Below are 15,092 nucleotides of genomic sequence, written 5' to 3'. Positions count from 1 at the left end.
CTACCGAAGCACGCATGCGCCACGGGAGATCATTTATCTTTGCATCTACGTGTTCTCCCCCCCCCTTTTCTTCCGATGGCGCTCCAAACAGGTAACCCGAGAGTTACTACTCTCTGGAGCATGCGCAGTGAAGAGCGTCTAAGTCGCTCCTGGAAACCGGCGCGAGCGGGTGAGGAGTAATGCGCATGCGTTTATTTCACCGGACGTGTTCCCCCCCCCCCCTCAAGTTTAAGCGGTCGAGAGAATGTGTTGCTTCGCCCCATGTGCAGAGGGCTTGGCATCTGTTGGTCGTCGGTATTTTTCCCACTTGTTGGGACTTTTAAGTCGACAAATTTCCATCGATTTCGGTTGACGTGCATCGTAGTCTTCCCTATGTTTTCTGTTGTGTGTTGTCAGGTCGCCTCTACCTTAAGGGCGATTCCCGTGCATGAATGACCTGGAAAAGGTTCATTAACAGCCACGCCCGGATCCTGCAAACTAAAGATCATGGTTTCCGTTTTTGGGTTAATCTGCCTCATGTTAGGTCCTCTTTTCCTACGTGTTCCACGTTTCCTGGGGGTGTTGTCTTAAAATTGTGATTCTAGAACTCCGAATAAAGCGCACTGAAATATATAGGATTTTTAATATGAGTAAGTTTTAAAAGGCTTATGTGGGGAGTAAGTCCTTAACAGGATGAGTTTTATTCCTGATTATAAAACTTTCAGCTGCAATCTGCTGTAAATCTACTTGAATTTAGTGAGCAGCTGAGGACTACATGTGTTTGCCATTGCTATCAGTGGAAATCATTATCATAATTCCTGCTCATTATCTATGGCCTGGAATTAATACGGTTACCAATCATTGTTTGCAGAATATTGCTTCCTGGAAGCGAAACGGGTTTTAAAAGCCATTGCCAGAGCAACAAATTGTGCCCAAATACATGTATCAATGTATAAACTATTCACTTAAGTCCCACTCTTCTCTGAGCTCACATGAAAATAAAGCAGCTACTCTTTAAGGTGCCCCCCACGTTTTTGCTTTCTTAATTTTTTTCTTTTGTTTTTGCCTGATATGCTAGCACAGGCTAACATAGCTGTCTCATCTAAAACTATCCCAACTAAGTGTGTAAATGGTCACAACCTTAATTTGAAGGAAATAAAGATCAGTTATCAAGCTGTCATGCAATCCTTCTAGTGGTATGAAACTGGAACTTTTGTGGGGTAGCACACTGGGATATTTTGATTAGTAAGGAGAATGGTATTGGCCCCTTCAAGCTTCCCTAGTCCTTCTGTGTTTAACTGCAATCTTCACAGCAGCTGTTGTGTGCAGAATATTTACTTCAACAGTATTTTTCATTATGCTAGCGTGAAGTATTTAAAATTAATTCAAGAAAAGATCTATATGGTTGAATTTTATTGACAATAAACTCACAACTGGGATGAAACCAGAGGTTATATCAAGGAAGAATGAAAAAGGCTATTCATGTTGTCAAAAGAGAATAATACTATAGCCTCAATGGATGAATCATGAAATTCTTAGATTTATTATGAACAGCCTAAAACCAATAGTGAAACAGGAACAGCATCAGAATTCCAAATGCAACTTTTTAGCAACTCACATGTTGGACAAAGAGAATTATTACAATAATAACTGAAAAGAAATAGTACAACAAAAGAGGAAAAAGAAGTACTGTAAGTTCCATAATTTGAAGGAAATTAAAAGCCAAGAAATCAATGAGATTTAAATGTTGAATGATTAATTTGAAAATATATCTGATTAGGATAGTGGGATAGAACAGAAGTTGAATACAGTGTGCTAAAGAACTGTGCAGAAGGATAATGGATTCCTTCAATTAAGAGTTTTTGATGAATCTGGAATTTTAGACAGTGAACTAAAAGCTGCTCCCAAAGAAATTGGAAGAAGTAAATCACTGGTAGAAGTGTAAGTTAGAGCTATTCTAAGCTACAGAGACTGGATCTATAAAAATCTTAATAGGAATATGCCAGCAAACATAAAGACAAAACAATGGTTGGAATCGTGTTGCTTCCCATAGTAAACCACAGTAGAGTAGTCCCATTGAATGAATACATTCTTTTGATTCAGATGGACCTCTAACCACAACTTAACTATGCTAAAGTAACTTGCAGTTAGACTAGATCAATTTGAATCAATGGAACTTACAGAGGTGGTGATTTGCCATATCTCTATTGAATTAGTGGGCCTCCTGTAGTGTGATTTACTACTGTAAGCAACTGACTTTTCACCCATAGACAAGAAATGCTTGATATAGTTTCCAGTACCAAAGAATTATTGTGCTAAAGATTGCAGGCACTATAGGAACATGGCATTATTTTCCAAAGTGATGCTCTAGGTTTTAAAAACATAAACTAACAGTATATGCCAGGTGTTCAAGCTGGATTCAGAAAAGGAAAAGGCACTATTGCCAATATGCATTGGTCAGTGGAGTACACCAAAGGATTTCTGAAGAAAATCAGATTGCACTTTATAGATTACCCTGAAGCCTTTGTTTGTGTGGGTCATGAAAAGCTGTGGATTGTCCTAAAAGGAATGGGTCTGCCCCAACATCTGCATGAGTGTTGGGGGGAATCCGTGCCAAAAATACCATGAAAAAATCTTGGCAGCATCTGGGATGAATCGTTTTGATTTTCTGCAATTGTTGTTCATTTTTCAGTGGGTCCTGGGCTCTCTGAATTGGCCACTGCCAAATTAAAATATTCACAGCATAATTCTGTGCATGTTTGATAGTGAGTCCTTAAATGACAAATGCTTACTTTTGAGTAAATGTATATAGGATTTTCTTGCAGACATTCATTCGTCTGAGATGTGCCTTGGAGAACTCTCTCCAAAAACAACTAAAAGTAACAAGGAGGAGACTTGCAAGATTTCAAAATGGGTGTAACATTTATTGCAGTATTTAACAAGAAACCGGTATCTGCAAAAGTATTCCAACATTTTTCTCCTTCCAACAAGTGGTCGGCAAGGGGTTTCCACTCATCATCTTTAAAGAGGTTTCCCCCTCCAGTGTTCCATTGTCCAGGCCAGTCTATAGACAGGTTGGGATTCAGTACCTGTCTGGTCTCCCCCTCCAATAAGGTGACTGTGTCCTCATCCTGGTTGTCCAACCAGGTGGGGTCCCGGGTGGGGGTGCACGTCTGCCAGGGTTGTCCGGGTATCCCCTCATCTGGAATTCCCTCACTCTCCATTCTATTCTTTCCCTTCTCTCTTGACCCTTTTCTTTTAATTTCCTCTGCCACTCCTTTGTCTTTTTCTCACCCTAATAAGAAGGCTTGGGGGTTATCTCCCTCCTCCAGTAATCAGCCTCTACCTTTGGTATCTGGAGCTTCTCCCACTTTCCAGTCCATCGATCTTGCATCCAGATTCACTCCCAACCTGGCGGCAATTCCCCTTCCTCCCCTTTTATATCTGCCAGTCCTGCCTCCACCTCCACCTTTGGCTTCCGTTCCTCTCCTGCCAAATCTTTCCTGGTCTCTTTGACCATTAGTCTTTGAAAATCCTCCTCTACCCTCCCCCGGTTTGGTTCCGGCGGTCCTGTCTTTCTGGGAGGAGAAACAGGCACGGTTTGAATTTCCTTCTCTGCCATGAGCGGGAGGGACGGCACTCCAGTGAGAGTGACCTTAGTCTCACCTGCAGTCTTACACAGGTGTGTAGGCAGCCTCACCCTCACACCAGCTGGCATGCCCTTCGCACCAGTGCTACAATTGGGCTGTGCAACGGGCAAATGTGTGTGAAGAGATATGTTGTGTAGGCTCCTGGGTCTGGTTGAGAAGGAAAGGACACTTCAATTTAACCATAATACATGCAGAAAGCAGTTCCATGCTGATACGAATTGCCTTCAGAAAAGGACAAAACAGGTGGCAAAGTCATAGATTTTGTCAATGAAAATATCAAATGAAGTCTTGACTCATTTGGAGGGTGGGAAACAGACCAGATATCATCAGTGACAAATCAGGGGCTTTTTGGAGAACAAATGCTCTGTCTAGAGGAGCCAGTGTGTGCCACTGAGCCACGCTATTGTTTGTTTGGTGGGAAAATGTATGACGTAGGGATGGTATTTTGCCAAGGTTCCATCCCACCCGAGGCTCTTAGGAATACCCATTTCTGGAACCTGATTTCTCTAAGGCTTTTCCAAACTAGAATTTGTCTTCTGGACCCAAAAAAGATTCCCCACTGCTGGTGCAATGTCTGCCACCCATACTGTTCTCAGTGGCAAGTAGACCTCAAAAGCTGATGTTCTGGCATAGGCTGTTCTTGAGATGACATTTTAGGATTCTTAAGCTCACCAGAAGAAACTTCAACCTGAGTTTGGAAGCATACTGAACTAGCTATTAAATGTAATCATTGCTTTGTGACGGCAATAGATTACAAGTATTGTGGATTCATATATTTAAATACAGTACAGCTGCTTGGCTATGAGGAAGCATCCTTTGTGCAGAGAGACCTGTCAACTATGCCTCATTAATTGGAACTAAATGTGTAGAGTATCCTTGAGTTGTTTCAATATCTTTTTACTTTCTCCTTTGTACTGCTGAACCTTGAAAATATAAGGAGCTTCAAGAGCTTTTGAAACAAATATGCATAACAAGGGTTAAGTGCTTATTAAAATTAATACAAATAACTAATTTGGTTATTTATAACTAAACATCAAGGCTCTTTTCAGTCTAAGTCATTATTGATTTCTCCAGCAAACAGAGAGTAAGCATTTTTTTTTTTGCATCACTAATCTTTTGTAGATTATTGAATTAAGTAGCTGAGTGGAGAGACCATTTGTCCCTCCTAGCCAGCAGCGCAGGGAGGCAGAGAAGTGCTAGCTATGTCTGAGATTGGCGCAACAAGCACGACGCCGTTTGTGTATGCTGCATGGTGACCCATAAATGGACAGGTCAGTTTGGGGAGGTGAAACTGGGCTTCCCGGCTACCTGGGCCCAGAGTATTTGAATTCACATACGAATATGAATATCACATCTCTAATTTAAAGGTGTGTGACGTGGTGGCGCTGCAGGTTAAACCGCAGAAGCCTCTGTTCTGTAAGATCTGTAGATCTTCAGCTGTAAGTTCGAATCCATGTGACGGAGTGAGCGCCCGTCGCTTGTCCCAGCTCCCGCCACCTAGCGGTTCGAAAGCATGCAAATGCAAGTAGATTAATAGGGACCACCTCGGTGGGAAGGTAACAGCATTCCGTGTCTAAGTTGCACTGGCCATGTGACCACGGAAGATTGTCTTCGGACAAAACGCTGGCTCTATGGCTTGGAAACGGGGATGAGCAGCGCCCCCTAGAGTCGAACACGACTGGACAAAAATTGTCAAGGGGAACCTTTACCTTTACCTTTACCTTGTCAATAATTTTTACTATTCATATCTTGCACCATGATTCTATTTTTCTATCTCTATTTAATTTGTATCATGCCTTTCCCTCCTTGAAAGGACCCAAGATGACTTTTTTTAAAAGTAAGGATACAAAATAATTAAAAATGCATTAATTAAATATTTAAAACCATAGCATGCAAATGTTTTAAAATGTTGTTTAAAAACTGTAAGACAAAGGCTTGAAAACCCACAAGGCCTCCCCCTTTTAAGTGCCTGCTGAGTCTCCAGAAGCCTCACTAAACAGGTAGGGCTTGGATTACTGGTGGAACGGAAGGAGGAAAAGGGCCAAGTGAACCTCCAGAGAAAGGGAGTTTCATAATCTGGGAGCAGCCAGAGAAGAAGTCTTCTCTTGAGTCCTCACCAGCTGTGCTTATGAAAGTAGTGGGACCAAGAGAACTGATCTAAGTACTTGTGGGGGCTAGTGTGAGTAGAGGTATGCAAATGATACATACCATGACGTCTAGGACACATTTTAGTGCTACTCAACACATTTTTTAAAAAATAAGGCAAAATCAAAACTTGATGTTTCCCTTTCATGTTGATGTCTCGATCCTTTCTTGTCAGCCTCCACTGAAATACATTATCCTGTTGCAGCGCCTTAACTGCCGTTGCAAACACCTTTGAAATATGTTGCAGTGGGATGTGGTTGATTGCTGTATGGATGTGAAAATGTTTACAGAGGTATATTACTGTGCCCACAACCATTGTAAACATTCAGCTTGTGGAAATTGGCTTTCAGGGAATCTGAGTTAAATCTGTGTAGCATGCCTATACTCTGGATATAATGTAATCATTAAAGGATCATCAAAACTACAAGATTTTAGATTTGAGAGGAACTCATTGTGTTAGGTCCAGATTCTCCTGTCTCCGAATGTCTTCCTACATTTGCAGTACAGTGGATAAACAACCGTACTATCTCAGCCTGGGTGCATTTGCTGCTGATGAATGGCTTTAAAAAAGAATATGCTGTGCACTTTCACACCATTATATACTGACAGTGCTGTGCTGACAGCAGCAAAATCTTTTGCCAGTAAGCAAATAGGACTTGTGCGCTTTTAGAATTGATAGAGGAATTTAGGATACAAGATGTACCCTTTTTGAGTGGGATCTGTCAAAGACCTATTGCTCTTCTTTCAGCGGCACCTGGCTGGAATTTCCACTTTAGTTTAATTTTAATGGCTTAATTAAAAAATAAATAAACTAATTGTCCATTTTTGTTAGTATTTCCAATGGCCATTTCACGGGTCACCTTATTTTATTTTAAATCTGGGGTTTTCCTTTTTTGAATTTTGTTTTCACTTTTGGCTATCACACTTACCTAGAGCACAGTCTTAAGTGGGCAAGTTGGTCGAAGGCTATTTGAGCCAATGTCCGGCCAGCTGAAGCTGTGCTGAATCAAAAACCCAAGTGTTGGAAATTGTCCTAACTTTGTGCTGGTGGTATGGCTGTTTCTGTGGGCTGGAAGATGGTTAGATCCGGCATAACTCAGCTCGAACTTCATGCTGTCCCTTCTCTGTCACTGTTCGGGGTTTTCTGCCAGCAAATTATTCTGTTGGCAAATCTCTGAGCTTGACCAATGAAGAGCATGTGTTCTAATGAAAAAGGCATGCACCTCATTCTAACCTGCACATCTTTGAGCTAGGATTACTGTTTTTTAACTGTAATTTATTTTTTCATCTGAAGCTGGGAATTTATGGTTGTAGGTTTTTCAGGCTGTTTGGCCATGTGGCTACCCAGCCACAAGGACCGGTGATCACTGCACACAAAAGACTAGCTACCGACACCCATCAATCACAGTGACAGATCATCTCCCCCCCCATCACAACAATACACCTATAACAAAAAAAGAACCCTAATCACCATAATCACCAAATCTCCTGAAAAAGACAAAAAGCTGATTCCACAGCTACAAAATACTCAACTACACTACACCAGAACAGAGACAGAGTTCTAACTCCTGTCCTTTGAAGATGCCAGCCAGAGATACTGGCTAAACCTTATTAAGAAAAACCTTCAGAACATAGCCAAACAGCCCAAAAACCTACAATGACCATTGAATCCCGGCCATGAAAGCCTTTGAGAATACACTGGGAATTTGTACTCAGGAAGGGAGATGTTTAGTTGATGTTTCTTGGCACTTAACAAGCTATGATTTCCAGAATTCTTTTCATGACACTTTTTTTACACTTAAGATAACATTAAGATGAAACTGTTAAGATCAAATCAATATGATTCAGATAGAGGACATTATCTGAAAAGGTAGAGGAAGTTGAAATCTGAACAAAAATTGCTTTTCAGCAGGGACAGAGGCCTGAAATGTGAAAACGCTCTTTCTTAAGATGTCTGTTTTTGTATGCATGTCTGTGCAGCTGTTGCATATTGACAGTGAATCTGACAGAACTGTTGCAACACAAGACACTTTCTAAGTAATACATGTTATTGATTTTTGAAGCAGTACACTTTCTTGATATTGGTGAACTAGGGAGAAATACTGCTTTCCCTAAAGAATGTGGAAAACAAGTAAGAACAATCACCACTAGCTAGGGTTAGGATGATCTAACAATTGGGTTTTCTCCCATGTTTGACATTTTCGGACTTTTAATGTTCTTTCTATCCTGAATTGGGATGTAAATCTTCACTTGTCTTATCCTCACATGTGAAGATGAGGAGCCACAAAGAAGCGCCTCCCCCTGTGAGAAGGGAAGGTATTTTTGTACTACACTCAACAGAGAACAAGAATTGGGATGATTTTTTTTAGCAAATAAAGGAAATTTGTGCAAAATGACAATACCTGCTGCTTTGTTGCCTTTTGCTGCATCGGAATGCTTGGTGCTTGTGCTTTGCTTCTCAAAGGGACAGGACCCTAGTTCTACACAGGACAATTTCTGCAAACTACAACAGACCGTGATGGCAAAATTACTAATAAAACTCCTTGTATTGTTCTTACCTGAAGTCAAGGAATCTTCGGGTAGTTGTTGTGGGTTTTTCGGGCTATTTGGCCGTGTTCTGAAGGTGGTTCTTCCTGACTCTGTGGCTGGCACCACAAGACGCAGCATTCACACCAGAATCAAAGAACATGAGAGACACTGCAGACTAAAACAACTGGAAAAATCAGCAGTAGGTGAACATGCCCTAAAACAAGCTGGACATGAAATTCTATTTCAAAATACTGAAGTACTGGACAACACCAGCAATCATTATATTAGACTGCACAGTGAAACCATTGAAATCCATAAACATCAACAGAACTTCAACAAAAAGGCCTAAAACTAAACACGGCCTGACTCCCAATACTGAAAAATACAGCCTGCAAAAGGTCAATGAACTCTACCCAGCTACAAGGACCAGGGATCATTGCACAAAGACCAGCTATTGACACACATCAATCACAGTGACAGATAATCTCCCCCCCCATCACAACAAAGACACGCTGATCACCCTATCTCTTGAAAAGGACAAAAGCTGTTCCCACAGCTATAAATACTCAACTACCCAACAAACAGGAACAGAGCATGGGCAGAGTTCCTACTCCAGTCCTCTGAAGATGCTGGCCACAGAGACTGGTGAAACGTCAGGAAGAACAACCTTCAGAACACGGCCACAGAGCCTGAAAAACCCACAACAACCATCAGATCCCAGCCATGAAAGCCTTCGAGAATACATTGAATCTTGGGTACTTGAAAATTTCTTTTTTACACTGGCTTGTTGAGTTGAGACAATATAATCCATCAAGGAGGAATTAATAACTATCACTGAGTATGGAAAGATCATTTTGCCTGCTATATGGATGCCAGAGGACCATCTCAGAAAAATAAATAAAGAGTTTATGACTTTAATATAGGCTTAACATGGTGAGAAATGAAATCAAAGTTTTAAGAACGCAAAGCTCTGAAGCTGGAAGGACAGATCATTCACTGTTGGTTTCACTTTCGGTTAATTTTTCAAATCTCAAATTCACTGGATGTCATGTACTATATTAAGTAAATTTTCTGCTCATTCATCTCTATCACTTTTTGTTTTGTGCTCAGGACTGGTCTGGACAACCACAGGGCAAGGTCTGCAAGTTGGACAGAAGGTACAACGCGAAGGACAGCTCCCAGTGACCACCCAGCTTTGACAATGAGTAGAGCTGAACTGAGACCTCTTACATTGCTGGCTGAGGATTACTTCCTCCCAACTCACCTTGCTTTCTTCCTTTGGGAAGCCTTCTAAGGATAGTTCCCTAGAACTTTGTCCTCTCTCTGGGACTCATGCTGTGGGTACAGTATTGACATACTCTATTGTGGAGCTCTCCCAGAGTGGAAACCAGGCATCAGAGGATCATCATTCTTCTGGGCATGGAGGCCTCAGGTTCATGGGAAATGGTTTGGGTCAGGTCAGGAGGACACAGGCCTAGCTGAATTGAAAGATCCTTTAGACTGGCTCCTCACTCTCTGCATTCATGGCCAGGTTACTGTTGGACATCTGGGACATGGCATTTTGTTGATGTCCCTTGTTGTTGTTCTTTTAATCCATTTTGTGTAACCAAATCTAAGACACATTTACTCTGGAGAAAGGTATCATCATCATCATCATCATCATCATCATCATCATCATGTGCCTCAAAGTTAAATCTTTTTCAGGGTTCTACAGGTAGAGAGTATTCAGAATGGTTTACCATTTGCTTCTGGGGGTGTCCTGGGACTTCATCTTGCCCATGACTACACAGGCTGGCTCTTCTCCCTGGAGGCACAGTGGGAAATTGAACTCGCCACCTCTGGCTTCTCAGGCGGATACCTAAACCACTGACCTTGGAGAAGGGTATAACATTTGCTATAAATGACTAACATTGCAGAGTTATGAAGAATTTGTCTGATGATCTCTTATACTACAGTCCTGTAAGATCATGAACATACTGTATCTTCCTGCACCTTTGAGGTCATGTGCCAGCAGATCCCTCTTTAGTGCTTCTTTAATTGTTCTCCTTTCTTGTAGTAAGTAGGGACCAAGTGATCCCATTCTTTTTAATAGCACACAAAAATTCAGCACATTATTGCAAACCTGTATTTGTTCTAATAAAAATATATTTTTTAATCGTTTGCGGCTCTATAGCTCTTGTTTTTGCTGCCCTCCATACTGCCAGATTCTTTTTGTCTGTTTATTTCTGGGAACCATTTGTTAATGGATTCTCAGCTCACCACAGCCCCAAAAGTGATGTGCAACAACCTACCTGAAAATATAATTTAAAAACAGTTCAAAAGCCAATGTTAAAAGCCAATTTCTTTTCTTTTCTACTTTTTTTAATAGCCAGATGAGGTAAAGTTTTGACCACCCTTAGAAGTTCAGTGAGGAAACAGCAGGCCTAATTACCCAAACTCTGGGTGCAATCAGATGAGGATATGAAGATCTGGTTTGTGCCAGAAATGGTCACTTCCAGAGTGCGATCTTAAAAGACGCCCTTTAAAGCAACCCTTCCATCTAGTCCCAATTGCGTCAGCCCATTCCAAAAACAATGCAGTCCTACCGCTGGTTTGAATATATGTTTTCTTATCCCTGGACCTGCTGCTGATCAATTTTCTCAAACTTGTAGTACTATCATCATTTGTATAAGAGAGAAAAAACCCTTTATCTGCATAGTTCATAATTTTATAAATTCTGTTTTATAGCCTTCCTTAATCATATGTTTTGTTTTATGCCTCTAATAATTTTGTCACATTTCACTGTCATAGTTAATAGCTCATGATAGACCTGTCCTCCATGACTTTCCTTTCTAAGAGTGAAGACATGTGTAATTAAAAAGAAGCCACAGCAAGTTCTCTTCCCCATAGCATGAGACCAACTTTTTAGTTTTCATGGCATGCATATATGTCTGTAAGTCAAAATCGCTTATTGGTCCATCCATTGGGCTAAATCCTCATTCTGTACTTCAGTCAAGCATTCAAATGTTTATTCATTTATATGATCATCCTTCACATGAAAACACAAACAGTCACAAAACATTTTTGAAAGATGCAAGATGGCAACTGAAATTGATGGGAGATGATTAAATGATGTTGGGGATTAACTAATTGGCACCCCCTCCATTGTTCTGTTCAGAATGAAGGAACAAACCTAGATTTGTATGGTTTACTTTTCTCAAGATTCATGCTGGGAGAGGACTCCTGGATTCAGCTTTGGGCTCAAATGCACCACAGTTTAAGATATTGAGAGTCTGGGACATGTCTAGAATAGAGCAACCAGGATTATAAAGAGTTTGGATCATGAAGAATGGTTGAGGGAGTTGGCCATGTTCAATATAAAGAACAAGGGACTGTATTATGGCTATCTTTAAATACTGGAGGGGCTGACGTGGCAGATTGAATGAGATTGTTTTCTGCACCTCTGCGAATAAGAGCGAAAGTAATTGGCTTAAATTACAGGAAAGAAGATTTAACCTCAGTGTTCAGAAGTTATTCCTAACAGTGAGAACTGTTTGATAATGGAATGGAGTATCTTGTAGGATGGTGGATTCTCCAACACCGGAAGTGTTTCAACAGAGGTTGGATTTCCTGCCTTGGCAGAGGGCTGGATTCAGTGACTCTTGTGGTCTATTCCAGCCCTTGTGTGTGATTCTGGAGAGGATAGCATAAGAAGGCAACATGGAAAACAAGAAAAAAACAAACAACAGAAGGTGAAAAAAAGATAAATTTTTAGAAACTGGTATCCATTACCATCTCCCTCAATGGAAAATTTGACTTCTTGATTTTTGTTCTGTTTTGTTCTGTTTTGAGTTTGCAGTGCTAGGTGAGAATTCAATTTTCAAACATTCATGTAGCTGTTCTCTTCAAACCTTATCATAGGGGAAAGCTGGAGCGGGGGAGTACAATCACAGATGAGATTTTCCAATATCCTTCTGGACTAGTAAATTTTTTTACTATGCTGACATAAATATAAATGCCAGTTAAAAATAAATGTGCATGTTTAAAGTTTCCCTTTTGAATGCAAATGTAGTTTAATTATAATTTAGCTTATTAACAATTCAATCAACATGCGGCCATTTTTCAACAACTTGTCAATCTCTGGCTACAGCAGAGCTCATCTGATTTCTGGCATAAATACTGCATAAGAATGTAGGAAGGATTTTGTTAGCTCTGAGACTCTTGGAAGTTTGACTGATATTGTATTGGTATCCATGAGAGATTTTCTTGGAAAAGTTAAGCACTTTTTTTTGGCCTCCTCCCATTAATTACTTTCTTTAAAAATCAGGTTGCTGGTGGTGAAGAAGTCCTCCATAGTTAGAGTACGTACATGGGGTCACGAAGAGTTGGACATGACTTAATGACTAAACAACAACAACTCTAACTACTGACCTTTGCCTGATGGTTGCTGTCAGTCGGAGCAGGTTACCCTGGGCATCTGGTCTGGTTTAGTTTAAGGCAGCACCATATGGCTCCTGTCTTTAAAGAACGTGGGCATCTTTGGCATTTCAGTTGTTTTGGCCTACAATTCCCAACGGCTCCATGCAGCAGGCTTAATGGTAATAGACTGGTCCTGGAAAGTAGTGGGGCAAAACAGAAACCAAAGGTCCCCATACCTGCCCAAAATCCAGACGGACCTCATGGTTCGCACATGTGGTAGTAAATTCTATCAAGTTGTTATCTAAGGTTGCAGTTTGACTCTGCAACGCCTCCTGGTGTTTCAGTGGGAGCCCTCCTGGGTGTCCTAGGGCACCTCAAATGAAGACTCCCTGTACTTCACCTTGGGGTATTTTACACTGTCCAGCAACCTACTCCTGGCCTGGCCACAGAACAACTCCTTCATGATTCCTGATGGAAGCTTTTCTTTCTAGCTTTCAGGAGGAGGATCCTTCTAGATGTTGCATGGGAAGTGTCTGGAGAGTGCCACCTTTGAGTTGTTGGAGAGTATCTCCCTCCAGCCCTAGGCACTGGAGCCAATGATGATGGGCAATAGAGACTACAATGTGCCAACAACTGGAAGGCCATGTGCTCTCTACCCCTACTCTAAGGGAAAGTGGGATGTATGATGTAATGGCCTTGGTATCATGTCACTTTTCCTGTCCAAAGGTTCAAGCAAATGTATTGGTGTGTCGAGGACAGAAGGGATGGCGATGGAACGGGAAGTGCCTTCATGAAATCAACCAGCAGTCATTAGCAATCACAATCAGAGGGACTGTAGCTCTGTGACAGAGTACAAGCTGTGCCTCTAAAAGGTCCCAAGTTCAATCCTGGGCGTTTGCAGTTAAGAGGATCAAGAGGTAGGTGATGTGGAAGACCAGTGCTGGAAGGCTTGAAAGATACACTGCCAGCTAGCCTACATAATAGTGGGCTAGATGGAGTAAAGTGCTAACATTATATAAGAGGGTTTCCATATATAGCCTGCTGTTAAGCTGTCCTTTTTTAGAATGGCCACTCCATGACACCCCAGCCTACATGGGCAGGCTGACTGGAGGGGTTCCTGGGTGCTGTTGTTTTTGTCTTCTCTGCTCTTCACACATGCAGAGTGCCAGTCTCAGGTTTGAGTTCATTAATACGTTCCATTGCAAAGGACCTAAGCCTCCCGAGGGCCTTTCAGTATTAAATTCTTTGGTAGCGATGTGTGGCACAGTTATTTTTGAGAATAATATTCCAGGGCGACATTTTCACCTGCCTCGTTTCTGTGCTAAGCAAAAACAAAACAAAACAAACACAACTTATTTTGCAACCACTGCTGCTCACGTTTGCCTCTAGTCTCACATAAAGTAGACAGGAGGTGGGAACGAACACGTTGCCGTGACATTCATTACTCGAGCACGAGGCTTCTATTCTGGTAGCTCTCAATACCAGGTGCCACTCTCGCTGGCAGGTGGTAGGTTTTAATCAGCAGCTTTGCATTGCTTCGTATGTTAGCCTTGTTATTTTTATCCTTCGTGTGTGTGTGTGTGTTTTGCTCCATTTCTTATTTGAGCAGCTTCTAAATTACTTGATAATTAATGCAGCAGCTCTGCCTTCTTGAATGCAGAGGCAGAGCTGCTGCAGTTCTTTCAGTGACAGCTATTTATATACGTGGAGTGGCCTGTGCTTTCCTCCCCCATATTTTGAAGCTGGGAGCATCTCTGCTGCTAGCCCTCCCGCCCTCCCCACCTCCGTCACAAGCAGATCTTTTATTTCTCATACACTGGTACATTTTCCTGCATTTGTGGAGACGCTCAGCTTTGATCCAGATGGGGGGAGTGTTGCATTGCCACGTCTAATTCCTTCTCTCCTATCAAGCTTTGCTGCAGCCTCTTATCACAGCATTAATTACACCTGCTGGGCTTCCCAAATAATGTGAATACATGGGGTAGCGATGTGGGAGATGTCTTACTGTGATTACTAATGACTTCAGGCTGCTGGTCAGTTGTGTCTTTGCAGTCCCTTTTCAGATCAGATTTGCTGTGGCTGCAGTTTTGCCACTTAATTTCACTGCAGTTGAGCAATGAAAAGCACTCTTCTTTAGAAGCAATGTTACAGCACTTAACAGGAGTCATGAAGGTATGCTGTAGCTCTTTGTGTAATTGATAGATCATTCAGGGTCTTTGAAATTGTATAATATTTTGATCTTCTTTCCCAAGCATGGTGAAATTCAATGCAGTTGTTATAGAGGTACTTTTGTGAAGAGAAACAACCTATCATGCTTTTGTAAGCTTCTCTTTATTTATAAATATAACTGCTAATGTTATGGGAATGGAAATGGGTAAACAAGCAGGTAGT

General features: G+C 41.4%; 1 long non-coding RNA gene across 1 annotated transcript; it reads left to right on the top strand.

Moving 5' to 3' along the window:
* The first annotated feature begins 24 nt into the window (after positions 1–24).
* Positions 25–10,463, top strand: LOC110078252 (uncharacterized). Its single transcript, XR_012087217.2, has 2 exons — positions 25–169; positions 9,414–10,463. It is a non-coding gene; the product is annotated as an uncharacterized LOC110078252 (long non-coding RNA).
* The last annotated feature ends 4,629 nt before the right edge of the window (positions 10,464–15,092 follow it).

This window comes from Pogona vitticeps, chromosome 5, assembly GCF_051106095.1.
Source record: "Pogona vitticeps strain Pit_001003342236 chromosome 5, PviZW2.1, whole genome shotgun sequence".
NCBI classification, from domain to species: Eukaryota; Metazoa; Chordata; class Lepidosauria; order Squamata; family Agamidae; genus Pogona; species Pogona vitticeps.
This window is presented reverse-complemented; position numbering and strand designations above follow the sequence as displayed.